The sequence below is a fragment of the Sapajus apella genome, unplaced genomic scaffold (assembly GCF_009761245.1).
Source record: "Sapajus apella isolate SASKATOON/1434 unplaced genomic scaffold, GSC_monkey_1.0 scaffold62, whole genome shotgun sequence".
Lineage (NCBI taxonomy): Eukaryota > Metazoa > Chordata > Mammalia > Primates > Cebidae > Sapajus > Sapajus apella.
In genome coordinates, this window is record NW_022437002.1 from 8,618,330 (window position 1) to 8,644,586 (window position 26,257).

The window sequence follows — 26,257 nt, forward strand, 5'->3', positions numbered from 1 at the left end:
ACCATTTGAGTAAAACTCTTTATTCATCTCACCTGGCCTTGAAGATTTGCGGCAGGAACGGCTCCTTTGCATTAAACCTGAGCAAACCAGGGAAATGTCATTCCCTGAGTCTCAGCAAAGCCGACAGCTGATGCAATTTATCTAGCTGAGATCAGTTCATCAAATTTGGGAAGAGCTGAGCCGCTGGAAAGACGGGGGAAATCTGATACAACTGCGTCTGCTTAAAATGCAAAGGCTCATGGAGATTTTGGAACACTGTAAGGGAGTCTCAGTAAAGCTGCGAGGAACGTTTAGCGGGCACTGAGATGGAGGTGGGGGGAGTGCTGAGGGCGGGGGAATTTCCTGCTCCATTGGGGAGGGCAGAGGACGTGTGCACCTGCAGTCTCTGCAGTGTGCTGACCTCTGTTGGCCTAGGTCAGATCCAGTCCAACAAAGAAGGAATGACGCCTGTGATGTGAAGATTCAAACTGGCCTCTGGGGCTATATGGGTGATGTGAAACATGGTCCCGTTCTTGAACAACTCATGTCTAATGGGGGAGGCAGACAGACATGACAGCCTGTAACATAATGAAGTCTAGGTCCAGCGTTTATAACAGAGGCTAAAGGTGCTGATAAGAGACCAAGGGCAGGAGAAGGTCGTGGTGAGGCACTCAGACGGGCCTGGCTCAAAGCCTGGTCTTTTCACCTGTGTACCAGCTGTGTGTCCTTGCCTGAGTCACTTAACCTGTCTGAGCTTCAGTTTCTCATCTGTGGAATGGGTGTAACACTTCCTGCTTCTTAGGGAGTTGGAAGGGTGGATGAGATACTGTTATATAACATGGTTAGCATCAGGCTTGGCGCACAGCAAATGCTCAGCAGTGGAGCTAGCATCCCATTGGAGGATGTGGGAAGGCCTCTGGGAGGAGGTGGGGATGCCAGCTAGGCCATGAAGGAGGCGAAGGACTTTAGTGCGTGGAGAGGGTAAGGGAATGCTCATAATTATAAAAAGAGGCATAGGAGCTGGCTGGCTGCTTGTCACTGTCCCCACCACAGTCCTGGTAGAGGAAAAGGGGGAGGCTCTGAGGACTGGGGTGATGGGGGCGCTATGTTAGTAGAGCAGGGCCTCTCCGCTCCCCATCAGCCCCATAATTGCCTGGCCCTGGGAAGAGGGTGTTGTGCCCCTCCCCGCATAAGCCCTCCCCTCGCTCCATCTTGCTCCCCTCCCCCAGTCTTGCTCCCCTCCCCATGAGGATTTATCAGTCCTACTGCGTTGACGGGCTTAGCGGGGACCAATTTCCTGCTATCAGTCAGAAGGGGTGGCATTTGTAGGGCAGTGCCGAGGCCTGGGAGGGGAAGGAGGGACCCACCGTGCCTTTCCTCTGTGGCTGCGTGTTCTGGGCTGCCCACTGTCCTTCAGATCTGTCTGCTCTTCCCTCTGGTTGGGGCTCTGCAGCCAGGAGGATGAGGAGAGATGAGTGGCTGAGGGGAGGCGGGGCTGGGCTAAATGGAGGGGTTGAGCCGGGAGCAGGGGTGGCAGGGCAGTGGGGCCATCATTCAGAAGGGCACTGAGCTTTGTGTGAGCAGGTGCTCCTGAAACGGGTCCTTAATATTCTGGATTCCTTCAACTCTGTGGCTCTGCGTCATTCACAGCAGGAACATGGGGGCTTGTGACAGACTCCAGACCAAATGGGAAACTGAGGCAGCAGCTCGGGTCCAGGAGCAGGTAAGCAGAGGCTGTGACTCAGGCCTCCTGGGATCATGGATCTCAGGGGTCCAGGCTGCGGCAGTCCAGCCCTGTCTGCCTTAACAAGGACATTATTGATGTAGAGGTCTGGGTTGGCCTCAGGATTGCAGCTGGCCATTGCCAACAGCCTCCTACAGGAAGCTGGCCTGGGTGCAACCAGGCCACAAGGCCTCCCTTTGGGCTAGGGCCTGCAGGGCCTCCACGAGTCCCTCTCTTCTTAACTAGACACGGAGCTACAGTCTGTGGAGCACTCGTTATGCGTCAGGCCCTGGGCCAGCACTTACGCTTCAGCCTTGACAGAGGTAGTCAGCGTTGCCGCAGGGAACACAGCGGCTTGTCAGGGGTTTTGTTTGTTTGTTTTTGTTTTCTGAGACAGAGTCTCGCTATGTCGCCCAGGCTGGAGTGCAGGGGGGTGATCTCAGCTCACTGCAACCTCTCCCTCCCAGGTTCAAACGATTCTCCTGCCTCGGCCTCCCGAGTAGCTGGGACTACACCCATGCGCCACCATGCCCGGCTAATTTTTGTATTTTTAGTAGGATTAAAATATTAACACACTTAATTCTCCATCAACCTGGAAAGATACACGTGATTAAAATTACCCCAGCTTTTAGGGTAGGTAGGTGACCGCTCAAGGTCTTTCAAATGTCATCTTCTCAGAGACTCCTTCCCTGACTGCCTATTTCTCTTAAGCCCTCTTCCAGTCCACCCCCTCCTTCCCCATCTCACCATTTTCTGTTTTCTCCTTGTTTATCTTCTGCCTCCCCTGCTAAAGTGTAAGCTTCATGAGGACAGCGATCTTGTCTGTCCTGTACCCTTGTGTGTCTCTGACGACAAATATTTGTTGAATGAATGAATGCCACGTAGCTAATATGGACAGAGCAAGGATTCCAACTGGGTTGTTTGGTTCAAAAAATATGACCTAGGCTGAGGCAGCTGGATCACCTGAGGTCAGGAGTTCGAGACCAGCCTGGCCATCATGGTGAAACCCCATCTCTACTAAAAGTACAAAAATTAGGCAGGCATGGTGGCGTGTGAGTGTAGTCCCAGCTACTCAGGAGGCCGAGGCAGGAGAATCGCTTGAACCCGGGAGGCTGAGGTTGCAGTGAGCCGAGATTGTGCCACTGCACTCCAGCCTGGGTGACAGAGAGAGACTGTCTCAAAAAAACAAAAACAAACAAAAAGCCCTATGACCTACTTGTGGCCCGTGCAGCAACGCTGACTGTCTCTGTGAAGGCTAAAGCCGTGTCCAGAGGAGGGGTCATCCCATGTAGAGGAAGCCTCAGGTCTGGGGTCCTAGTGAATCTGTCTCAGCCTGATTGCAGCTATGGAAAGAACAGCATTAAATCTGAGCTGCTAACAGTCCCACCCCAGCCCTCTTGTGGTCTGTGGATAGAGACAGAGAATAGTTTTGAGCAGCTGGGGTGGAGGTAGGGGGCTGGGAGAGGAATGATGACTTGCTTTGCATTCAGGTGGGCTCCTTACCTGATCCAGCCCTGCTCTGGATTTGCTATCTAGACTCAGCACAGCTGGGGTGGCTGGGGGCTCTGCACAGCTGGTGCCACTCCTTGAGCTCAGACGTTTATTAGGATTGGGGGTGGAGGGAGGGATTCTATTTGTCTGAGAATGATGGGGACGGGGGGAAGGGCTTTCCGGAGATGAGTGGCAGGAGAGATAAGCCTGATGTGTGACTTTCTGACGCTTGGTTGGTTTGAAAATGAGTCCTGGGCCCAGAAATGGGATTGACAGGGGAATCAGAGAGGGCTGGGAGTCAGGAGGCCGGGTCCCAGTGCCAGGGGAGGCGGTGGCTGGGCCCTGGGTCACCTTGGCTGGTCTGCTGGGGAAGGATGGGTTGCCAGGCTGACGTGTTTTGGAATCAGCCTCAGTGTCTCTGAGTGTTGCTTTGCTCCTGTTCTCAAAAGAAGCCTGAGTGCCTGGAGCTCACAGACCATGGGCCAGAAATTGCACCGGAGAGGGGTGGCCAGGCCTGCACATCCCCCTTGTGCCTCTCCATAAAAACAAAAAGTGCTCCCATGGGTATTCTCAAACTGGCAATCGGCATAGAGATTATGAAAACAGGTATGTTGCCCAGATTGCCAAAGGCTGCTTTCCTGCCTAGGCAGGTTGGCCCAACCTCAGGGCAAAGGGAGAGCCTCACTAACAGGGGTTAGGAGACGGAGGTGGCAGGTCCTTGGCCTTTCCCTTCTCTCTTTTCAGGATCTGTTTTCTCATCTACAAAATGGGGGTAATTAAGTGTGGTGACCACTAGGTGCCTGTGTATGCATGATCCTATTTGTCTTCCTGGAAGTCCTGTGAGATGGTTTCTCTTCACATCCCTAGCTGATGGGCAGGAAATTGAGGCTCAGAGAGGTGAATTGCCTGGCTCAAGTTCACACGGTCTGAAAGTGGTAGACTGGAATTCAAACCCACGTCTCTCTGTGCCCTACATCCCTTGGCCTTCTCTGCTCATCTTTTTGAGGCATTTGAGACAGAGGGAGGGGTCACTCCTCATTCTTTCTGATGGCTACCTATATCTCATTGGCTGCATACCCCACTATTTAAGCAATCACTTATGGATGGACATTAAGGATTTTCCCATTCAAACAATTCTTTCAGGTAATGATACTAGGAATAATTTTGCACACTCACCAATTCACACATGTTCATGCATATCTTTTTGTGTAATTCCTAGAAGTGTAATTGCTATGGCAAAGGGTATATGCATTTGTACTTTTGATAGACATTACCAAATTGCCTATCTTTCCATAGAGATTGCACAGGCAGCATTGTGAGATGCCAGCTTCCGCTCATCTTCACCAACACAGTATGTTGGCAAGCTTTTTGATCTTTGCCAGTCTGGTTGGTAAAAGGTGTACAAGGTGATTTTATTTCACGTTTTTCCTAGGGGTGAGGTTGAGTATCTTTTCAAATGTTCAAGACCTATCTATTTCCTTTGCTGAGAAGTATTTTCATATCCTTTGTTCATTTTTCTTTTGTGTTACTGGTCTTTTTCTCAATAGAATTGTAAGACTTTCTTACCCGAGTGGGAAATGAACCCTTTGCCTGTGATAAGCACCAGATATTTCTTTTGGTTTGCGGTTTGTCGTTTGACTTTGCTAATGGTGATTTCTGCCATGAGGAAATTTTCTATTTTTATATCTCTAACCTTAGCGGTGCTTTTCTTTTTTGGCTTCTGGGTGTCTTATCAAGGCCTTCTCACATGAAGATTATTTTTAAAAGCTTCCCCATGGTTTCTTCTAGGCTCCTTATTACTTCATTTAAACATACTTAAGTCCTTGAATTTTAACAAATTCATCTGGCATTTATTTTGGTATAAGGGGTGAGGAATGGACCTAATTTTAATTTTTTTCTCAATGGCTGCCCTGTTGTCCTAACGACATGATTGAATAGGTCATCTTCTCCTCCATGACCCCCCCCACAGCTGTATTGAGGTATAATTGACAAAGAAAAATTGTATTTATGGTGTATAACTTGTTTTGATATGTTTCAAAATGACTAAATCAAGCTGATAAACATATCCATCACCTCACTGGTTTTTTTTTTTTTTTTTTTTTGTGGTGAGAATTCTTAAGCTCCTAGTCTCTGAGCAATTTTTAAGTAAACAGTAGTACACAATACATTATTAAATATGTAGTTACCACGCTATACAATCTATCTCCAGAACTTATCCTATCTCACTGAAACTTTGTACTCTTTAATCAACATCTCTCCGTTCCTCCCTCTCCCTACCCAGACCCTGGCCACCAGCATTCCACAATCTGCTTCTATGAGTTAAACTTTTTTAGATTTCACATCTAGATGAGGTCATGCAGTATTGGTCTTTTGTGTTTGACTCATTTCACTTTAGCAGAATGTCCTTCAGGTATAACCACATTGCCAAAAATGTCAAGCTCCCCTTCTTTTTTTATGGCTGACTAGTATTCTATTGCATACACTTACCACATTTTCTTATTTTTTTATTTACATTTTGAGATGGAGTTTCACTCTGTTGCCCAGGCTGGAGTGCAGTGGCATGATCTCAGCTTACTGCAACCTCCGCCTGCTGGGTTCAAGTGAGTCTCCTGTCTGTTTCCCGAGGAGCTGGAATTACAGGTGTGCACCACCACACCTGGCTTATTTTTTGTATTTTTAGTTGAGAAGGGGATTCCTCATGTTGGCCAGGCTGGTCTCAAACTCCTGACCTTAAATGATCTGCCCGTCTTGACCTCTCAAAGTGCTGGGATTATAGGCATGAGCCACCACACCTGGCCCAGATACCACATTTTCTTTATTCATTTGTCTGTCGATGAACACTTAGGTGGATTCTATATCTTGGCTGTTGTAATGATGCTGTAATGAACATGTTGCTTCAAGATTCTGAGTTCAATTCCTTTGGAATTGATCCAAATTTCTTTGAAATTGCTGGATCCTATGTAATTCTATTTTTAACTTTTTGAGGAACCTCCATACTGTTTTCCATAATGAATGGCTATGCCGATTTACATTCTCACCAGTAGTGTACAGGGGTTACCTTTGCTCCACATCCTTGCCAACACTTGTTATTTTTGTCTTTTTGATAACAGTCATCCTAACAGATGTAAAGTGATATCTCATGGTTTTAATTTGCATTTCCCTGATGATTAGTGATGTTGAGAATTTTTTCATATCCCCATTGACCATTTGTATATCTTCTTTTGATCCTGAATGATTTTGAATGCTCACATTTTAAAATGTTTTGCTCCATTGACATGTTTGTCTACTCACAACTTACTACCATACTATTCAAATTAGTGCAGATCTATAATACATTTAAGTATCTGGGCTGGGTGCAGTGGCTCACACTTGTAATCCCAGCACTTTGGGAGGCTGAGGCAGGCAAATCATGAGGTCAGGAGGTTGAGACCATTCTGGCCAGCATGGTGAAACCCTGTCTGTACTAAAATGCAGAAAGTTAGCTGGGCATGGTGGCACGTGCCTGTAGTCCCAAGCTACTCAGGAGGCTGAGGCAGGTGAATCGCTTGAACCCGGGAGGTGGAGGTTGCAGTGAGCCGAGCTCACACCACTGTACTCCGGCTTGGCAACACAGTAAGATCCATCTCAAAAAAAAAAAAAAATTCTGATCAGGCAGTTAGTCTCCTGTCTCATTACTTTCCAGAATTTTCCTGGCTATTTTTGCATGCTCTTTTTAAAAATATGAACTTCAAAGTTACGTGATTACACACAACATTCTTATTGGAGACAAGCTCAGTGGCTCACATCCATAATCGCAGCACTTTATGAGCCTGAGGTGGGAGGATCACTTGAACCTAGGAATTCGAGACCAGGCTGGGCAACATAGTAAGATCCCATCTCTACAAAATAAATTAGCCAGGCATAGTGGTACAAGACTGTGGTCCCAGCTACCCAGGAGGCTGAAGTGGGAGGATTGCTTGAACCCAGAATTTTGAGGCCGAAGTGAGCCATGATCATCACTACACTCCAGCCCGGCTGACAGAGCAAGACCTTGTCTCAAAAAAAAAAAAAAAAAAAAAAAAAAAAAAAAAAAAAAAAAAAAAAAGATACCTGTCGATATTTTTATTGGAAAATGTGTCATAGATTAAGAGAATACTGATACAACTTCGTGTTGTTGATTAGTCCTATCCAAGAACATGATATGCCATTCCATTTGTTCAAGTCATCTTTTGGGTCTCTCAGCAGCTTTTTTGGGTTTTCTTTATATTTTGCACACTCCTAGGCATTTTATCTTTTTCATCATCTGTTCTTCCAACATATGCCCTAACTGGCTGCCATTGTAAAATGTGAAGGCCATTGATTTTTGCATATTAATTTTGTAGCTGGTCACATCATTGAATTACCTTATTTTTGGTAACAGTGTTTTAGTTGATTCTCTTTGGTGTACAAAGCATACAGTCCTATCTTCCGCAAATACTAATTTTACCTTCCTTTCTCAATTTTTATGTAGTTATTTTTCTTACTTTATTGCAGCAGCTGGTACCTACAGAGCAAAGCAAGGCAATAATGAAGATATTGGATGTCCCAGTCTTGCTCCTGACTTTACTGGGAATGCTTTTAATATTTCCTCATTGGGAGTTAAGATGGATGTATTTTATCATGTTAAGAAGTAGCTGTTTGTTCTTATTTCACAAGAGTTTAAAGAAATTAAGAATGATTGCTGATTTATGCAGATAATCAATGCTTAAATCCTCTAATATGGTAAATTAATAGATTTTCTGACACTAACCTCCTAGCATTTCTGTAACTGCACTTGACATGATATATTCTTCTTTTTTTCTGTGCTGCCAGATTATGCTACTCTTTGACTTGGAGTTTTTGCAGTGAAATTTATAAGTGAGATTATTATTTTTTCCCTTTCTGTGTGTGCTCTTTCAATTGGGTATTGGTATTAGTATTAACGTTACACCAGCTTCATAAAAAAATCCAGAAACTTCCCTTTTTCTATGTCCTGTAACAGTTTAAATAGCACTAGAGAGATCCATTCCTTAAAGATTTGGTTGAAGTCCAGGGTGCCATCCACCACCTGCTGCTGGTACCTGGGAAGAGGGTCTGGATGACTCGGATGATTCTGTGACCTCTGCAGTTCATCTAGCAGGACAATTTCCGGGGTGCAGACCAACCTCAGAGGTGTGGACTCCCGGGCCCTCTCTCCCACCGTCCTGGATCTCCATGCTGGGTGGGCCTACAAACATTCCAAAAGAAAAGGTCACAGTGAAGCTGGGTGTGCAGACACAACCCAGGGCAAACTGGGCTGGATTTGGAGGAGAACATTTCCTCGGGCTGGGCTTAGGTGTATGGTAGGCTGCAGGGGTTGGGCTGGGCTCCGAGCACCCTTTGCCTATCTTCCTCCTCTGGGCAGTTGAGTCTGCCCACCATGTACAATGGTAGCCTGTTGTTCTCTCTGTCTCTGGGTCTCCAGGAGGCCATGAAGCTTCTGCCTTTTCGTGGTCATTTTACCATCCGCTGTGGCACTTTGTGACCAGTGACCAGCCTCCAATCGTTTCTGTGTCTTGGCCAAGGACCCTTCTTGCCGACACCCCTTTAACACTGCGTTATAAGCTGCAGGTACTTCTCCCCACCCCCTTCCCGCCCTCCCTCCTGCTTCCACCCTCCCTCCTGCTTCCACCCCTTCAGGCCTGCTGGCATAGTTTAATTTCCAGCCCTGGTATTTCTTCCTAGCCCGTGACAACCTCAGGTGGAAGCAATTTCACCGTCTTGTAACTCACCAGGTCATTATAATTAGTATCCGGGCACCCGGGGCGAGGTGGAAGGAAGGAAAGGAAGAGTTGATCCAGCCAGGCGGAGAGCAGCCTCTCTAGGGCTGGGGGCTGGGCACCCCTTCCTCCAGCTCCAGCCTGTAACTCAGGTTTTCTCAGGGCTCTGATTCTTCCAGCATCCCCCACCCCTCTGTGTGTGTCGGGTGGGAATGGATAAGGAATCGGGACTCTCTGGCCTGAGTGAGGGACCCAAGAGCCCACACCTGAGGCTGGGGTGGGATGAGGGGCCTTGAAAGGAGAAGGCACAGTACCACCCCCTCCCCCAGCCCTAAAGGACCCAGTATTCCACCATGCCACCCCTTGCTGTCTCCGGGCCCCTCAGAACCAGAGCCTATCAGAACTGGCAATGGTGGCAGTGGGTAGACCTGGGTGCAGCTCAAGGCACAGCCAAGAGTCTGTATGACTCCTGGAGAAGCTCACAGGGTAGGGAAATGTGACTTCTCAGGCAGCAAAATTTCTCATGTTGGCGAAGGTTTTTTGGTTGCAACAGAAATGGACATAAGAAAGAAGGCTTATGATCAGGATGTTGGGCTGTTTGTCTCAAAGTTAAGGGGAGATCAACCAGCTTGGGAAGAGTCAGGACTGAGGTAGCCCCAAGGAACCCAGAAGTAGAAAGGGGAGGGTCTTCAGCTTATGCAGCTAGTGGGAGTCCGTTCCCACAGTCCCCAGTCTCTGTTTCCAAGTGAAAATTTCCAAATTCCTCACGGAGACCCGTTGATTCATTCATTTGTTCATTAATTATTCATTGAGCCCCCCTACTGCGTGGTAGTCAGAATTCTGGGCACTAAGGATACAGTAGCCATCCAAGGAGACAAAAATCCTTCTTTTGCATCCTACATTGTAGTGGGGGCGGAACCTGATTGGCTCAGTTTGGGTTAATGTGTCCACCTCTAAGTCAGTTGGCTGTGGCCAGGTGGGGTTTGTGAGCTGGCAGTGGGTTCTACTACAATGATCGAATCGCTTTTTAAGACACACCTCAGCTCTGGATTGACATTGCAGAAAGCAGGCAGTGGGCTTCCAAGAAATAAGGCGTGGTTGAATCCATTTAGTCACCGAGACAGAAAGCATTTGCTCTGGGCAGCCGGGGTGTTTCCCAGGCTGTCTGGATCCTCCGCTTCTGAGCAGGAGGAGGGGGCTGGGGATGGTTTTCCCAACCCATCAGTTTTCTCCCTACACCAGACCTGCCTCTCTAGGGCCTGGGGGAGAGGGTTGGACTTCTCCCCTCTCTGGCATCTTCTGTACCTGCCCTGGCTGGAAGCTTCCACAGGCAGGGACCAGGCTTGTTCTTTCTGCTGTCTGCCATAGCAAGAGCCAGCCCAGGGGCAGTCATGGTGAGGGCTGTGACGCATCTGTTCCCCACACTCCATCTCTGACCACCCCATGCCCCTAGGGACCCAGTCTGTTTGGTTCACTGGCCCTCCCCTGATTCTGTAGCTCAGAAAAGAGGCCTACTAGCCTCCCTCACTTCCGTTCCTCTTCTAGACCCTGGGTTTTCCTGCCTCAGCCTTGGGAGTCCCGGCTTAGCTGTGCCTGGTTTCAGCAGAAAGTGCCTAGGACGGCTGTGAGGACTCTCCAGGAAATTCCCCAATCAATCACTGGGGGCTTCCCACTTCAGACCCAATCTGTAAGGTCCAGGGCCACCACCCCTCCTGGGCTGGAGCCTTGTACGGGGGACCGCTGATAACAATACTGTTATTCTCCTTAGCCGGGTGCAGGCTGAACCCTCACAGAAGCGGGCTTGCCGTTAGAACCCTGCGGAAACAAAGTAATAGCCTGCACAGAAAGCCATTTGTAATGTTGCTGTAATTCCCATGATTCATTAAACAGGAATGGAAAATGATAACATTTCCCCTGGAAAAAAACTCCTCCTGGAGTCGCATGCTGGGTTCACTTGGCTCAACTATTTTATTGACTAAGCATCTTGTTGTGCTGATGTGAAGAACACATAGGCCCGGCGCCATTTAGTTTTACATTCCCTGAAATGAAAGCAGCAGAGGGGGTCCTGCCAGGGCCAGAAATTGACCTTGGAAATGGAACCTTTGCACCGTGTGGGTGGCCCAGTTGGGTATCCCCTGCAGGCCTGGACGTTCTGGGACTGAGGATGCATTTGACCAAGGCACCTTCAGCATCCTCTCCTCCAGGTAGGAGGGGTGGGTCTGCCTGTGTCAGAGCCCCAAGCTGGCATTGCTCAGCCCCGTGGGATGCCCGCCTTGGGAAACGTCACATGGTTTCCCAGCCAGCCTACACACGTGACCTGTGATCCCCAGTGGCTGGCTCATCTCCTCCTTTTCCTTTAAGTGATCTCAGACCACCAGGCCCTTCAGAGTCCCTGACAGAGAGGCCTCTGACACCGAGCTTGCTTCTGGCGCCTCTTCTCCCTCCACTACTGCTGCCCTAGTGGAGGCCTTACCATCTCCTGCCCACCCAGCCATGCTATGCCCGGCAGTTGCTACTCAGCTGCTGTCCCCAGCCTCCCCAGTGAGGCCTCTGTACAGTAGCCAGAGCTATGGCTCTAAAAAGCAAACATTCCCATGTTTACCATCTTGCTTAGAACCTTGGCAGGCTCCCCACTCTCCAATGGGCTCTATCCAAAATGCATTGTGTGGCATTCAGGTTCGTTTCCAAATTGGCCTCAGTTGACCTTTCCAGTGTTATCTCCAGCCACTTCCCACCCCCCCCCACCATGCTCTCCGGGCTTTAGCAAACCCTCACAGTTACACGGGGCCCCCAGCCCACATCATACGTGTTTGGGCCTTTCTATGCTCTCGCCTTTCTTCGTTTCTTGGGAAATCCTGGCTTCCTCCTGGAACGAGCTGTTCCTGCAGTCTTCCCATCACGGTTAATGGCGCTGCTCCTTCTGGTTGTTCGGCTCCAAATCTTGCTGTCGTCCTTTTCTCCTCTCTTCTCTCAGCCCCTGGATCCCTGTATGTGCCCTGTCACCAAATCCTGCTGGCTCTGACTTCTAAAAACAGCAAGACTGTGAGCGTTTCCCAGCACACCCACATCCTGGGGCATGGCTGGATTCTCGTGGCGAATACAGAGTGCCGTGCAAGCACATTGCTGCTGTGGGCACTTGGAGCTTCATTCTGCTGGACACAATGTGGAACATGTCTTGAAGTTATTCCAATCAGGGGGCGAAGAAACTGACGTTTGTATCCGTCCTTGGCTGTCAATCACTCTGAGCACTTCTACCTGGCCCTGCGTGTGGTTGGAGCATGCTTCTTCCACCAGCCAGCCAGTCACTGGGGTTGGCAGTGAGCTGGGGGAGCACAGACCGGGCCCTGGCCACAGCTGCCGTATGGCAGGGTGGGCCCCTTCTGCCTCTGGCATTTCTTCTCTGGGCACTCATGCCCTGATGTGTGCATCTCCCAGCCTCTCTGTCACCCCCATCACATCGGCCCCACTCCTGCAGCTCTGTTCCCTTCTCTCTGGACTGTTCCCCCACAGCCCGTGTTGCAGTCCCTGCTCTCTCCCATCCAGCTCCCCAGCAGTTTTCCAGCTCCTGTCTCTGCTCACTCCAGGCCATCTCTTTCTACTCACGGCTGCCAGCACGATCTTTCAAAACTCCCCTGTTGCAGCGCTTCTCACACTGCACACGTGTTGTCATGTTGACATGACCTGCCCGCCAGCTGATGTCATCTGTAGACTGAGCTCAGGAGGGTGAGATCTGAGGATCCTGCCCCAGACACTTAGTAGGTGCTCATTAAATGTGGATTGCACTGAACTGGCAATGCAAATTCAATCACGTCTCTACTCTGCTTAACAGCCTTCACTGGCTCTCCAGTGTCTTGAGTTGGGGACTCCTTAGTCTGACGTACAAGGTCCAGCATGGCCTGTCCCTGCTGACCACTCCAGATTTGGGTTCTGAAATGTTTTCTCCCAGGCCTCCATCTGCCCATGCAGGAGCCTTGAGCATTCCTTCCTCTCCTTGCCTCTAGCAGGGTAACAGACTCAGGGTCTGCAGAGTGAAGTGGGCCGGGTGGATGGCAGCAGGGAGTGATGGTGACCACAGCAAACTACTGAGAGCGCACGTCCCACCTACCAACGTTTATGTTCCAATGCTTAGAAGCCATGGTGCCTGTCAGCCTCAGCCAGGCTCTGCCCGTGCAGCCTGCTTTGTTGGCAGTACCCTCCTCCTGCCTCCCTCTTGTGAAATCTAGCTCCTCCGGCAGAGTTCAATTCTGATGTCACCACCTCCATGAAGTCTGCAAGGATTTTCCCAGCAGGAAGGACTTTGTCTTCTCTGTGTCGTCACAACCTTTGGAACATCTAGTAGACTATGTGTGTTTCTTTTTTAAAAATTGAGCACTTATTCTGTATGAAGCCTTATCCAGGGACTTCTACATACATTCTCTCATTTAATATGTAATTTTTATTTAATATTTCTGTGACTGAGAAATTTAACCCATACACAAAAAGTACCTGATATGTAAATGTACAATATAACAAATAATGATGATGCAACTCTCCATGTAAACACCACCCAGGTCAAGAAATAGAACTTGACCTGGTGTGGTGGCTCATACCTGTAATCCCAGCACTTTGGGAGGCCTAAGTGGGAGGATCGGTTGAGGTCAGGAGTTGGAGAACAGCCTGGCCAACATGGTGAAACACCACCTCTCAGAAAATAAGAAGTTAGCTGGCTGTGGTGGCGCATGCCTGTAGTCCCAGTACTTGGGAGGCTGAGGCAGGAGGATTGCTTGAATTTCAGGAGGTGGAGGTTGCAGTGAGCTGAGATCGCACTACTGCACTCCAGCCTGGGTGATAGAGTGAGACTTTCAAAATAAAATATGAAAAATAAAGAACCTATTTGACTGATGAGGAAACATTGGCCCAGACAGGTTAAGTGATTGTCCCCTGGTTACACAGACAATTAGAGGGAGAACTGGGATTTGAACTTGAGAATGTCTGACCCACGTGCATGATTTCGTCACATCACATCTATCTCACTCATGACTAGAATGCCAGATTTGGCAAATAAAAATATAGGATGCTCAGTTTAATGTGAAGCTTAGATACATAATGAATCACTTTTTTAGCATAATTATATCCCAAATACTGCACGGGGCATACTTATACCAGAAAGTTATTTGTTGTTTGTCTGAAATTCAAATTTAGCTGAGTGCCCTGTATTTTAGCTGTCAACCTTGTGGCCCGCATTGCTTGATCTTTCTTGTGTACTGGTCATTTGAGTCTGTGCCTCTCCTTTCTCTCCTAAGGCTATTACAGGGGAGACCTGTCTTGTTCATGTCTGAGTTCCGCGTGTACACCACTGGACAGGCTCAGGCCATGCTCAGTAAACGCTGCTTGTATGGATTTGACACAAATTCTTATCTCTAAGCAAGACTCTGGGGCAGTTTCTGTTGAACATGGCCCTGCCTTCTTCCTTCATGGATCTTGGATGTTTTCAAGAAAGGAGATGAGGCTGGGTGCAGTGGCTCACGCCTTTAATCTCAGCACTTTGGGAGGCTGAGGTGGGCAGATGCCTTGAGCCCAGGAGTTTGAGACCAGCCTGGACAACATGGCAAGACCTGGTCTCTACAAAAAATGTGAAAAACTAGCCGGGTGTGGTGGTGCATACCTGTAATCTCTCAGGAGGCTGAGGTGTAAGGATCGCTTGAGCTGGGGAGGTTGGGTCTGCAGTGAACTGTGATTATGCCACTGCACTCCAGCCTGAGAGACAGAGCAAGATCTTGTCTCAAAATCAAATTAAAAAAGAGAAAGGAGATGAAAAGCAGTTAGTTCCCCTGTCTCCTCCGCTTTGACCCCCGTTCTAGCCTTGGCTGTCTGCTCCTGAGGCTCAAGCTCACTCTGTTACCTGCCACGATCTTTTCCAGTCACCTCCGCAATGCAATCTCAAGAATTTTATGATAACCCTGAGAGATCCGGAGTAGGATTATTCCAACTGAATAGATGAGGGAACTGAGGCTCAAGAAGGGTCACATGACTGTCCAAGGTGTCATAGAGCCCTTATTGGAATCCAGATGGGTCAGACCCCTAACACTATGCTTTTAATACCTCACAGTCTCTTGAAAATGGGAATAAGGACCAGCTGGGGTGGTGGGATCTGGGGTTCCTGATCTGAATGTGGCCCTCCACCCCAGGAGCATGGAGGGTCTGAGAGGTGAGGAGTATTTTTCCCGTTACGTAGATGAGAAAACTGAGGCTCAGCAGGGCTAAGTGATTTGCTAGAGGTCACATGGCTGGTTTGTTTGTGTTTATTTATATTCTAATGGGACTTCCACAGCTCGGTGGAAGTGGGGTTTAGATCCAGGTCTTTCTGACTCTTGTTCTGTCTAGTTCCCTCTCCTGTCCCAGGACTGTGGATTCCCAGCCTACGGGGCTCTTCCTGGAGAGAGAAATGAGTCTTGGGCTGGTGGTTCTTGGGATAGGGAGAGCTGGAGGCTGTTCCCACAGATGTCAGTGGGAGGGTCAAGGGACACGGGGCTGCTCTCAGTCACAGATACTCCTGGGTAGGCACTGCAGGCGCCTAACTGCCCCAACCACGTGCTTTGGGGTAGGCAAGGGGGTGGGCTGGCTAGGGGTTGTCTTCTTTGCTGTTGATGTTTCAGGGCAGACCCCAGGCTCAGGGTGTCATTGCTTCAGTCTCATTTCACCTCATTAGCCAAAAAAATCAAGTCATTGATCAGCTTCCACTTCCTGTGTAGCTGGGCCGATTGCAACCAAGTGCTTGCTGTTTGGCTCTGCAGCTCTGCTGGAGCCGGCAGCCTCAGGGCCCTCTGTCTGCTCCCTAAGATACGCTCAGGGCCCTCTGTCTGCTCCCTAGGACACGCTCAGGGCCCTCTGTCTGCTCCCTAGGACACGCTCAGGGCCCTCTGTCTGCTCCCTAGGACACGCTCAGGGCCCTCTGTCTGCTCCCTAGGACACACTCAGGGCCTTGCACACACACCAGCTCCAGCCCTGACATCAATCTCAGTCCCAGCTCCAAAGTCAGCTCAACCCAGTTCCATTCCCATCTGCAGGCCCAGTCCATCTCTAGCCTGCAGGAGTCTGATGGCTCTAGGATCTCTGGCCACAGTAGCCTGAGAACCCTGGGCTCACTTTCTCTGGGTTCATCTGAGGACTCACTCTGCCTCCTCAGTCCCACCACACAGCAGCCAAGTATGCAAACAGGAGACTGCCGACTCCTGTGCCATCCCTGCGGGGGTCCGTCTGTGCACCTTGAGACCACTTCCAGGCTGCTCTGCCAGGGTGCTTTCAGATTCCTAGCCTTCTCTGCGGGCTGAGGGGCTGGAGCTGGTCTGGGCATCCTCCTGGTGTGAAGGTCACCTCTGATCGGCAGCAGCCTGCCTTCTGATATTGCCTGAGGCCCAGGGCAGCGCAGGTGCCTCGGTGTGTCGGTGTGTATGTGAAGATCTGAATGCGTCCACATCTGTGTCGTGTCTGCACATACGTCTGCACCTGCACTGCTCAGAGGACACCTGGGTTCTGGACCACTCCTGAGTCCCAGTCATAGGAGGGACACACACAGTCTCCAGTGGAGACGATCCCTTCCACCCCAAGTCACCTCTTCTCTGGTGACTTGGGGTAGGAGGGACTCATGATGGAGGGAGCAGAGAGGGAAGATTTGGGGTACTATGGAGGGCAGGCTTGGTGGTCACCAGCTCTGGGCACAGAGGGCAGTTTTCTCTACCCAGCTCAGGGGTATGGGTAGAGATGAGGTGTGTCCTGGGCTAAGACCATGGCAGCCTCCCATCTTGAGCTGTCCCCTGGCAACCAGAAGCCGTGAAATGAGGTGTTTCAGTTCCCTGAGCCAGAAATGTGCAAGCTACAGGGAGGGCGATTTGATTTTCAGATACAGCTGTTCCGGCCACAGGCTACACACCTGAGCAGCCACTGCTCCCCGCCCTACCCAAAATGCTGGCTGGCCTGACCCAGGAAGGCCTGGGCAGGCTTGGGGCACACAGCCCCCTGCTCATCCCTAAGCCCTGGGAAAAGAGAGGACAGCCACACCATCCCCTCCCCCGGCTCCCACAGACCTGAGGACCCCGTGGCCTCCCGCAGCTGGCCCGGGCAGCCCCCACCTCAGAGCATCGGCACGCCACTTCCACTCACTCAGACAATGGGTATTTATTAAGTACTTCCTTTGATTTAGGTCTTTTTCTGGGTGCTGGGGAACATAGCATATAAAAACCCTTGTACTTCTAGAGCCATCATTCTAGGAGGCAGGGGAGATGGACTACAAACATTAATAAGTAAAATAGAGAATATGTGAGATGTGACAAGTTTCATGAAGAAAAATGAAGCTGGGATGCCAGGTAGGGAGGGCTAAGGGTTGCAACTTTAATTAGCATGGCCCAGGGAAGAGATGTGAGCCAGGACTCAAAGGAAGGGCAGGAGGGAGTCGTGTAGGTTCCTAGGGGAGGAGAGGGCCAGGCAGGTGCTGGTAGACTCCCCTGGCTTGAGGGCACATGGTGAGATGAGACTCCTCTGTGGGGGCTTAGAGCTGGGGGGTTAGTGATAAAATCAAAGACCGACAGATTCATCATCCCACCACCATGTACTGAGCGCTGTTACCCACCATGATCTTTTCCTGGCATCTCCACAATGACATCTCAAGAATTTCATGATAACCCTGGGAGGTCTGGAGTAAAATTATTCCAATTGCATAGGTGAGGGAACTGAGGCTCGCTGAAGTCATTTGACTATCCGTGGTGTAACAGGCAGAGCCCCAATCCTATGCTCTTACTACCTTAGGGTCTCTTGAAAATGGGAATAAAAGTGCCACCAGTTCTTACATCTAGCCCCACTTTGAGGAGATTTGAATTCAGTCCCCTATGGCTTCCTTTGGAAGGTAACCCCTCGAGTAGAACTTTCTGGGTGCTTGCTTCTTCCTGAATTTGCTGTATCTCCACATTTAGGGGTGGTTTTCCATGGACCACGTACCCTTGGGTTGCTTGGAGTCTCTGAGGGTCCACAACAAAGTCTGTCTACCATCTTGCCTCCCCCAGGAGGTCTTTCCTGATTGAGCCTTTGATACCTGGTGGCTGCCTGTCTCTCTGTTCAGTCCTGACATCAAACAGCTCCTTGGTCCCATTTTCCTAACTGTCTCCTGTAATGGGCTGAACTGTGGCCTTTCCCCAACCAAATTCACACGCTGAAGTCCCATCTGCAGAATGTGATTGTACTTGGGGGTAGGGTCTTTAAATGAGCTCATTAGGGTGGGTCCTAATCCAGTATGACTGGAGGCCCTATAAAAAGGGAAGGTTAGGGTGCAGACACCTACAAAGGGAGGACCCTATGAAGACACAGGAAGAAGATGGCTATGTACAAGCCAGGGACAGAGGCCTCCAGAGAAACCATCCCTACCCATACCTTGATCTTGGACTTTATCTTCTGGAATTGTGAGAAAATACATGTCTATTGCTTAAGTCTGTGATACTGTGTTATGGCAGCCCTAGCAAACACTGCCTTCTCCCTTTTTCAAACCCCTGCTCTGGATGGGAGAGCAATGCCTCCTGGGCTGCCTCCTCGATGTTAGGAGCACAGCAAGCTCCTGCCTCTGTGTTACCCGCCCTGGTCCCAGGGAATAGAGGTCAAGCCTTGCTGACATCCCATCCACCGACAGCCCGTCAAAGTAGCATTTCCCCAACTGACACTCCAATATGCAGCTCTTCCACCACGCTGCCCTTCTGACACACAGGCGTTCTGCCACCCCGTCATTCTGATGTGTCAGCCGTCCGCCTCGCTAACATTTTGCCGCAGCAAAATTCCACAGAACTGACATGGAGAAACATAGACTCTGGCCATAGCCGCATCCTGCCGTGTGCGTCTTGCCTCCTGGATGCTCTCGGGGCTTGAATATACTGACCCTTCCACGTGCTGACCTTCCTATTGGAACGTCAGGCTTGGTCAACCCTTCAATTTCAATGAAATTTCATTTCTCTTTTTCTCCATGTGTCACTAACATGTTCCAGCCGCCTGCCCACCACCGCCATAATCCGGTCTGCTTGTCCTCACTAGAGCCCTCTGCACTGACCTTGCCCCATCCTGCTCCCACACCCTTGGACCATGTCCCCACTCCTTGCCCCTAAATGCTCCCACAGGCCCCAGTGCACTAGAGGGGGTTCAGGCTGCTCACAGCACCTTCTGGGGCAACACTCACCCCCATCGCCTGCTGCATGTGCAGAGGGCCATAGGAGCTGCCCCGGCTCACAACCAGCCATAAATGGGCGCTTTATGTGAGAGAGGACTTTCTATAGTTTGGTCATGACCCACTGAAGAGCTTTTACTCACAATGCTTCTTACACCAAACATGTGGTGTTTTCTAACACCAGCAACTGATTTTCCAATTCTCTGGTTACCAACTGGGTGTCTGACGATTTAATTCAATGGACATTATCTACCAGGAGCTAACGTCAGATCCCACAGGCTAAAGGACTCGGTCCTACAAGACTGCCCCACTTCAGATGACAGTTGCAAGTTCTGGGCCTCCTGGCTTGTTACTGACCTGATAGAAATTGGGGTTCCCTTGACCTCCACCTCAGGTTTCATCCCTTGCCGGAATGACGCGCAAACCTCAGAAAGTCATTTTACTTGTGTTTACCAGCTTATTATAGAGGATACAGCTTAGGGTACACCTCAGCATCTGCGTGGAAGAGAATGCATGGGGCACAGTATGGAGGAAAGGAGCGTGGAGCTTCCGTGCCCTCTCCGGCACGCCACTATCCTGGCGTTTCCCAGCAACCTGAAGTTCTCCACACTCTGTCATCTGGGGTTTCTATGGAGCTATAATTAGGTAGGCATGGTTGATTACATCAGTGGCAGTTAGTGATTGAACTCCCCTCCCCAGATTCTGGGGGTGGGGCTGAAATTTCCAAATTTCTAATTATGCCTTGGTCCTTCTGGGGACCAGCCTCATCCTGAAGTTAGCTAGGGGTCTCCAGCCACTAGTCATCTAATTAGCATACAAAAGACACTCCTTTCACTCTGGAGATTCCAAGGCTTTTAGGAGCTGTGTGCCAGGAACTGGGACAAAGACTCTAGTATTGACTTTGGTATGGTACCCACACACTTGTGTAATTTTGACAAATCCCCTTTTCCCTGAAGTAAGGAATGAGTCTGTCTGCAGCCCCTGAGAGATCCCCAGGTAGCCTCCTTTCTTATACTGACTTTTAATGTCTCTCTGAGCCTTTTCTCACTGTCCCACTCTAGCCCCTGCAACCCTGGAGTCCTGGATTTTAAACTCAGCTACTCTGTGTATTAGCTGTGTGACCTTGGGCCAGTTACATTGCCAATCTGAGTTTCAGTTTCCTCATCTGCAAAATAGAGACAGGAGTAGCAGTATTCACCCAATAGGTTGCTGTGAGATGCCAATAGGCTTAGAAGGATGGAGTCATATGGTTCAGGTCACGCAGAATGGGCAAGAGATCCACAATTCAAACCCATGCCTGTGTGACTGCAGAGTTCATGCCCCCTGAACTCTACCTTCACACTGAGCTGCCCCATTTTCAAGGTTTGGGGTTCTGTAACTACCCTTTCTGAGCAGAGCTTGTTTCTTACCCTCTCATCCCCTAGAGATGTCTCTTGGGGACCTGCCATCATTGAACGTGCCCCCTGCCCCTAATCAAGATCCATCAGGCCAGGCGTTTGTCTCAAGGTTGGCCACTTCAATGATTTTCTCTCCCACACCCTAGGACCTCTTGTCTGTTACCTTTCCGAAGATGACCGGTGGCTGGAGAACCCTAGCTAGCTTCAGGATGAGGCCGGTCCCCAGAAAGACCAAGGACCCTAGGACCTCTTGTCTGTTGCCTTTCTGAAGATGACTGGTGGCTGCAGAACCCTAGCTAGCTTCAGGATGAGGCTGGTCCCCAGAAAGACAAAGGACCTTAGGACCTCTTGTCTGTTACCATCCTCAACCTGAGGAATACCTGGAACTGGTGAATGAACACTACACTGAACTTAGAGTCAGGTTCAGACCTTGGGCAGCTTGCCTAATGTTTCTGGGCATTTGTAGGTGTGGCTGATCATGCCTCCCATGCTTTAGATGAGATGATGGGTAGAAGATGCTTTACAGAATGCAAAGTGTGTGCAGGGGCTGCGGTGTATCCCGCACTGTCATACGCTCCACTTCAAGCTGGGTTAGGGCCTGGACCCCTGAACTGCTCAGGGATCCCTCACTCATCGATGAGGAACTCCTTTTCAGAGGGGAAGTGGCTTCATGTTGCTGGATCTGGGGCTCCCAGGGGATAGGCTATGTCTGAGTATCCTGTATCCAGCCTCATTCTGCACAGGGTCTGACCCATGTGCAGAATGAGGCTGGATACAGGATAGCTGTATTTCTTCTAGAAATATAGTACTATTCTAGTACTCTGAATAGCTGGGAGTACAGGCATGTAGAATAGCGTTTGTGGGTTTGAGTTTCAGCTCTGTCACCAACTTCCCAACTTGGACAAATCATATCACCTTTCTGAACCTTTGTTGTTTTGTTTAAATGTACTCTTAGGTTGTGAAGATCTATCAAGAGAGTGTATGAACATACATGGGAGCTAAGCTGTGAGGATGCAGAGTCATAAGAATGATACCATGGGCACTGGGGACTCGGGGAAAGGGTGGGAATGGGGTGAGGAATACAAGTCTACAACTGGGTTCAGTGTGTACTGCTTGGAGACAGGTGAAATAAAATCTCACAAATCACCGCTAAAGAACTTATGCATGTAACCAAATACCACTGATTATGCCAAAAACCTATGGAGATAAAAAAAGAGAGAGAGTATGAGGGCCATTATAAATGCTGAATAGTAAAGCCCTTTGCCCCTGACCTTGCATTTGCCCCCAGGCCCTCTGACCACCTTACTGGCCTCTGGTCATCAACCACCTTCTCCTCCTCTCCTGGGCTTGGCCCAGCCCCCATGCATGTCCTGGATCCTTCTCCCTCCGTCCGTTCAGCCCCCACCCATCAGTGCATCTCCAGTCTGTTACTTTTTAAAATTTATTTTATCTATTTTTTTTTGAGACAGCGTCTTGCTCTGTCACCCAGGCTGAAGTGCAGTGGCACGATCTTGGCTCACTACAACCTCCACCTCTTGCATTCAAGCGATTCTCTTGCCACAGTCTCCCGAATAGCTGGGAGTACGGGCATGTACCACTGCACTCGGCTTATTTTTGTATTTTTAGTAGAAACAGGGTTTCACCACGTTGGCCAGGCTGGTCTCCAACTCCTGATCTCAGGTGATCTGCCCGCATCAGCCTCCCAAAGTGCTGGGATTACAGGTGTGAGCCACTGCCCCTGGCCCAGTCTGTCATTTTATATACAAACATGTTTATGTTCTTTACCTAGAAAACAATTTCCCTGAAACACAAAGTTTCTTGAACATAGCACCTCCGCCTCATACATAGCTTACCTTTCCTTCAGAATCAAATTTCTAGAAGAAATAGCCTAGAGGTAGTTAATAAAATTTTGGCTTCACTTGCAGCTGTGTGTCTTGGGCAAGCTCCTTGATATCTCTGTTCCTCAGTTCCATCATCTGTAAACTGGTCTTACTATTCTTTACCTTAACAGCATGTTGGGAAGATTAAATTACATCCCCCATTAAGCACATAGTGCAGTCTGGAAGACAGTAAGGGCTAATTAGATAATTAGAGCTAATCAAATAATTGGTTAGTATGATTATCATTGTTGTTATATCCTTCCCTTCCATGTTATCCTCAATCAGCTACGGCTTGGCTTTCTCCTGCCACACCCACCACCTGACCAAAAACCTTTCTGGTTTGAATCACCAATGACTTTCCAATGGCCATTCCCCATCTCCCTTCCCGGGTATCCTCCCAGTTCTGCAATATTTGACATTGGTTTGAATCACCAATGACTTCCCAGTGGCCACGGCCTTCCCAGGCACCCTGCCAGCTTCTCTGCAATATCTGATATGGTAGGAAATGATCAGGATGAGGCTGAAGACCTGCAGGAGTCCTGTGGGAATGTCAGCCTGTGGCCAGTGGGAAGCTCATGGGCCAGCCTCACATGAATGAAGAACCTGATACAGGGCTTGGGACATTGCTGGTGCTCAGTGTTTGCGCGTGAGTAGATAAGCCCTCCCAGGAAGAGCTCTGAAAGTCAAGGACCGGGGCTCCCATGAGCTCCAGCATGCTTGGAAGTTGGTTGTGGGTTGAAACTCGGCCATTCAAAAGATTTTCGTAAGGAATCTGGACTGGCACCCCCTTGAGGGCCAGGACCCTGTTTCCTTTGATGAGTGCAGAGTAGTCTCCATGATTCTCTGTTGAGGATTAACAGAAGGACAGGGGTGAATGCTCACGTGGAACCTGCTCTGACCTGTCTGTGCAGTTATGAGGAGGAGCAGGGGTTAATGCTCTCATGGAGTGAGCACACAGATCCATCTCTGCACTTCCAGGGTGGAATCTTTTTCCTTTTTAGCTCAGGCAGCCTGGTGCCTGCATTGCACAGAGTTGCCTGGTTTGATCTCTTATTTATTACAGAGAATATTCTCTGTTTGGTGAGTGCAGGGGATGGAGTTGCAGGGGCCTCAGTTTTTCCTGCTGACTCTGCAGCCAGCCTGTTGGGGACCTCTAGCACCTCTAGTGGCCACCCTGGTACTGCATTCATTCTCCCACTCATCAAATGCATTGAGCACCCATCACGTGCCAGACCCTGAGCCAGAAGAACAGACATGAAAATTGCCGAATAGGCTGAATAGCCCCCAAAGATATCCATGTTCTAATCCCTGGAACCTGCGAATCTTACCCTATGTGGCAAAATGGAATTTGCAAGTGTGATTAAGGCTCTTGAGAGCTGGAAATTATTCTGTATTATCCACATGGGCCTGGTGGTATCACAAGGCTCCTTAAAGGGCGGAGGCAGAAGGAGATTGGGCACAGAAGAGGAGATGTGATGTGAGCAGAGATTGAAGAATGTCTCGCTCTGTGAAGATGGAGGGAGAGGCCACAAACCAAGGGAAACAGGAAGCCACTAGGAGCTGAGACAGGTGAGGAAACAGATCCTCCTCTAGAGACTTCAGAAGGACCCAATTCTGCCAACACCTTGACTTTAGCCAGTGAAATTGATTTCAGACTTCTGACCCCCAGAACTGTAAGAGAATACATTGGTCACGTTTTAAACTATTAAGTTTGTGGCAACTTGTTACAGCAGCCGTAGCAAACTAATGTAACTGTCCTAAGGCGTTCAACAACTAGGGTAGGAGATGGACACCTTTGTGCAGGGATTGGTGTTTTAATAGGTACACAGGAGGGGGAGGGGCGTAACAGAGGATGTGATCGATGCTGCAGGGTTGGGGAGATGCTGCCAAGGCTTCCCTGAGGAGCAGCTTCTTGCTGAGCTATACTGCAAAGGATGTGCAAGGATTCCCAGATGGGCGGTGGTGCAAAGGGAAGGAGGAGAGGGCTTTAGGAACAAAGAGCGGCAGGTGCAAAGGCAAACCTGGAGTGTGAAATAACAAGGCATACTTGGGGAGCTGTGGGAAGTTAGGGAGTGGGCAGAAGTTCAGAGCAATAAGAGGGGAGGCTGGAAAAGTGGCTAGTGTAGTGTAGGGAGGGTCTTTGGGTCAGGAAGTTGAGACTTGACCTTGAGGACAATGGGAAGCTATTGTGGTGAATCGCATGAATGGCTCCAATTCTTCAGTCCTCCCCGTGTCCGGGCTTTTGCTATGTGTCTTTGCACATTCTCCCATCAAAATGAGAGGTATATTTTCCTGGCTTGCGATCTAGTTCAGCATGTGTCTTGCTTTGGACAATAGAGTGATGTGGATTGACCAGGTGCAATTCTCAGCCTCGGTCTCAAGGGACCTTGCACGTTTCTGCTGGTTCCAGGAGGAACCAGGAACAGGGGAAGGAGGAGACAGATACAAGCAGTGTTAAGGAGGCAGACCATACAACAAAGCTAAGCTACACGTTAGAGGGGTCAAAGGAGAGAGGAGATTTGGATGATGCCTGGAATGAGTGATAGTGAACTAGTGATGAGTTAGTAAACTCATCACTGTGTCCTAGAGAAGCCCAGATTAGAGACAAGCCCCCAGCTCACCCACAGATCACTAGCGACTTCAGCCAAGGTCAGCTGATGCAGCTGACCCACAAATGCATTAGCTATTATACAAAAACAAATGACAGGTCTTCGAAGCCACTGAGTTTTGGGGTGGTTTGTTATGCAGAAGTGGCAGCTGATTGACACACCCATGAGGGTTCATAGGGGAGTGAAGAGTGTGACGTGGCTGGATCTGCACTTTAGGAAAACCTCCTCAGTGTTGAAGTGCTGGAGGATGGATTGCAGGAGGTGATTCTGCAGGCAGAGATCCAGGTGAGAGGTGTTGAGGCCCTTCCCTAAGGCAGGAGCAGGGGAAGGAGGAGACGGCAGACCATACAACAAAGCTAAGTTACACGTTAGAGGGGTCAAAGGAGATTTGGATGATGCCAAAATTTCTGGTTTTGGAAATTGCATCAGAATAAGGTGCGCATGCGGATAAAGTGGTCAGGTAATGACAAGCTTTGTTGGGTTGGTTTGCAGTGCTCTGGCCAGGACAAAGTAATAACTACAAGTCTGGGACTTGAAGACACAGACTAGGGAAGCATCAGAGAATTAGTGATAGTGAACTAGTGATGAGTTAATCATAGTAGATAAGGTGTTTATAATAAGTAGAAAAGAGGGCAAGTTTTGGGCCTGGGAACCCCCACCATTTACAGAGCAGCTGGAGAAAGAAGAGTCCAAGAAGGTGATAGAAAAACAGAGAGGGGACAGGAGAACCAGGGAGGAGCTAGAGGGCAGAAACCCCAGGGAGGAAATGAATGGTCGGCAGGGTCATGGGCACAGTGCCAAGGAGGATGAAGAGCCAGGAGATTGAAGGGTGAGCCCAGGATCTAGTTTTGGGTCATCTTGCTGAGAGAGGTTTTGGAGGCGGGAGGCTGACTGGTGGGAGATTGTGAGGGGAGGGAGTAGAGAGAGTGACAATTAAGAAACACCCTGCTGTGAGGGAGGCGGATGAAGCGTTGGCCAGGGACAGTGCTTTTTCTCATGATGGAGGGACCTGAGCATGGCTTGTTGTCGAGGGTTCTGAGCAAGGAAGAGCAATGGTCTGATTTAGATTTTTAAAAAGATCATTCGGGATGTTGTGTGGCTACTAGATCCTAGGGTGGTATGTTGTGGGAAGAAGGGAGACCAGTGAGAATAGCTTAATGGTCCAGAAGAGAGATGATGGTGGCTTTGACCAGGATGCTAGCTGTGGAACATAGCCGGAAGAGGTGGCCAATTTGGGATTTTTTT

General features: G+C 49.4%; 1 long non-coding RNA gene across 2 annotated transcripts in view; it reads left to right on the plus strand.

The window, feature by feature from the left end:
- Nucleotides 1-894: 894 nt before the first annotated feature.
- LOC116529296 overlaps nt 895-26,257 on the plus strand; it is a 62,421-nt gene continuing 37,058 nt past the window's right edge. The window contains exons 1-2 of one of the 2 annotated variants that reach the window (XR_004259450.1): nt 895-960; nt 1,633-1,702. This is a non-coding gene — a long non-coding RNA (uncharacterized LOC116529296). Of the gene's footprint in view, nt 961-1,545; nt 1,703-26,257 lie in introns of those variants that run through there. The other variant, XR_004259449.1, reaches the window with a different exon arrangement.